Genomic DNA, 3,235 nt, shown 5'->3' with positions numbered 1-3,235 from the left:
CTGGGGTTCAAGAAGCGTTTGGATAACTCTCAGACATAGGGTCTGATTTTTGGAAGGTCATGTGTGGAGCCGGGAGTTTTACTGGATGTTCCTTGTGGGTCCTTTCCACCTCGGGATATTCTGTGATGCATTTTCCAGCCGGTCTGTCTGCCCTTAGCAGCATACAAACCCTGGGAAACACGACTTCATTCCCCCGCCGGACCCCCAGCTCACCCCGAAGGGATGCCACGGGGCTTTGGCAACCTCCCCTCCTTTTTTTAACCTTTCAAAAAAAGCCTTCCCCTAACAAACCCCTGCCAGGGGGAAGCCTGCCCTGCTCTTATCCCACAGACTGCTGTAGGACGATGAGCAGCGGGGGCCGCTGCCTGCAGAGGTCCCCCTCGCCTAAGCTTTGCGAGCCGGGCAGGGCGGCAGCGCCGAGCCGGCCCCGGGCTGCTCCGTGCAGGGCAGTGGAAGGGGCTGGGACCCCCCGGACCCCTCCAGACCCTTCCCCGGTCCCTCCCCGAGCTCTCTGCCGGGGATTGGGTGACCGGGGGCTGGTGCTGGGACCCCCCGGGGCTCGCTTCTGCTGGGAGCCCGGACAGGAGGTGGCCTTCAAGCGGGATGCTGGAAAGGCAGGGGAATTAGTGGCCTGGGGTAATTAGCAGCGTGGGGGCACTCTGGGACAGGGTTGATTTGATTTTCGGGAGGTGCCATGGGGCCTCCTCTCACCCCAAGAGCCTGGGAGCCCCGCAGGGAGGTGCTGCCTGAGCTGGGGCTGGGGGCAGCACACTGCACTCACCCAATCTCATTTTTTATCTTTTATTTTTTAAATAAAAGGCACAGGGCAAGCAAGGCGGTGCCTCCACATGCCAGTACCTGGTGCTGAGCCTGGGCTGATGGAGTTGCAAGTCGTGCATCTTGGGGACAAGTGGCCTCCCTGCCACCAGGTAGCCGTGTCTACCCAGCCACAGCATTTTCCAGCACATGTTGTGTTCCTGCTCCCAGGGAATGGAAAACACACGGAGAAGGAGAACAGTGGCCTGCTGCTCGGGAAAGAGAGGAAAAGCCCCGTTTCTGCGGTGACTTGCCCTGTTCTGCCCTGTCCTCTGAGCACGGAGCGAGCCCCTTCCAAGGGGGAAGTTATTGATGGATGAGCTGGGAGGAATATTGGCTTTGGCAGGAAAGGACAGATCAGAAGTGATTTATTCGGATGAAACCGACACCTTGCAAAACTCCAGTCTGGCTGTAATGATTTTGTTTTTATTTTAAGGCAAGGAGCAGCTGTGCAACAAGCAGGTCCTCGTGTGGCTGGGCCTCAGCACTGCTTTGTGCTGGGAGCTCAGCCTGCTCTGCCTCTGCCTGAATGCCTTGAGTGGGTTCCCAGCACTGGCTCCAGGAGCAGAAAAGAGCTCCTGGTGGGCAGGTGGGCTTGCTGGGGACTGGGGGGGACAGCCACAAACCCCCCAGATCCCCTGCTACCCCAGGAATACCCCTGCTTTGGAGATGCCCCCTTGGGATGGGACCAGTGCAGGGGTTGGGGGACACCCCCAGCTCCCCCCCACTCGAGAACCGTGGGCTCAGAGGGGAATTTCAGCCGTCCCCGGGCTCTGCATCCCCCCTGGAGGGCTTGGGGGGGCAGCGCTGCCTTGTTCTGGAAATGGGAGACAGGGGTTTGGAAGGAGGGAGAAAGGCTTTTGCCAGAGGAAATCGATACCCCGTGGAAAGTAATTATTGAAGCATAAATTTATCATAAGGGTGATCACCAATAAAACATCTCTTGGCGACATTTTAATTTAAAATCAAATTCGAGAAGGCCCCCTCCCCCTTCCAAAAAAAAAAAAAAAAAAAATCCTTAACAAGCAGAAAAATAACTGCAGCCCTTGGAACACTTCATTATACGTTCAAAGAGAGCTCCATCATCTTCGCACCGACGCCGGGCTCTGCTCTTCTGATGGATCCAATGCAGCTGATTTATGGAAATGACTTGCAAATCCATAAATGTAGTTTGCAGTGACAGCCGTGCATATCACTAGTAATTCCTTTAAAGTATGCAAAGAAAAATGATTCATATCTGCTTGGACCCTGGCTTTTCCAAGGGTCGCCACTCTCGAGTCTTGATGTGTTTGCCTGTATTGGTTTCCCCGCTGATTTTTTTTTTTATTATTTATTTTTTATTTATTTATTTTTTTAACTCGGTGATGGATGAGGCGGAGATCTTAGAGCTGAAAGCCGGGACCCCGAGACTGCGGGCGAGGGAAGGGTTAAGCCCGTGGGCAGGTGCCTGCGCCCCCCCATCCCCGGGGACACGCGTGGGGAGGGGGGGGGACACGACACAAAATCCCCTTCCCCGGGTTTCAGCCCCGGGTCCCGAAAGCTTAATTGCGATAATTAATTAGCCCTTCACGCGTGATTGCTGGGTGGGGAAGGGGGTGGCAGGGAGGGCTGCGGGGGCCCCAGAGAGGCGGCTCGGAGGGCGGCGTGCCCGTGCCTCAGTTTCCCCACCCGCGAGTGGGGCAGCACCCGGGGGAGCTGGGGGGGTACCGGGAGGAGCCGGGGGATGTCGGAGGAGGTTTGGGGGAGCCTGGGGGGGTCGGGGGGAGCCGGGCTCCCGGTTCTCAGGTCTGGCCCGCACCGCCGGGCATGGGCAAACCTTGCTGGGGAGCTTAACAGGGTGCAAAATTAGCGGGTGCTGGAAGATCTTCAGCGTTTTTTCCGCGTTATCCCAGGTCTTGGGTGTCCCCCCCCCCCCTCCCCCCTTTGTCTCCCCAAAGATCCTCCTCCAGCGGTGTCTCTGCTTAAGGCATTTATTGGGTTTCATGATGCAATGAGCAGAAGCAGCCAGAAAATGTAGCATATTTCCACATTATCATCCAATTTCCCTTCCCGGGTATTTAGTTCAACTCTTTAACACCAGCCACATAATTAGAATTTGGATTTCCATTAATTTTCCTTGGGCCTGCAACCATTTTAAGATCACACTGGTAATTAACGTGATACATCACTAATTTCACCAAGCACGAGCTAAGCGGGTGCTCCCCCCTCCCTCCCGGCGGCCGGGCCGGGGGGGCCCGGGGCTGGGGGGGGCCCGGGGACCCCGGCTGGGGGGGAGATCAAAGAGGGGAGGGGGTCTGCATCCGTCCAAGCCCCCCCCCAAGCAGAGGGGCGAGCCCTGCCGCAGCCCGGCCCCGCCGCAGCCCTCACGTTTGCGGTGGAAAAATACACTTTTCCTTTCCAGTAAATTTAACAATTAAAA

This window comes from Aythya fuligula, chromosome 7 (genome assembly GCF_009819795.1).
Source record: "Aythya fuligula isolate bAytFul2 chromosome 7, bAytFul2.pri, whole genome shotgun sequence".
NCBI lineage: Eukaryota > Metazoa > Chordata > Aves > Anseriformes > Anatidae > Aythya > Aythya fuligula.
Note: the sequence above shows the minus strand (reverse complement) of the source record.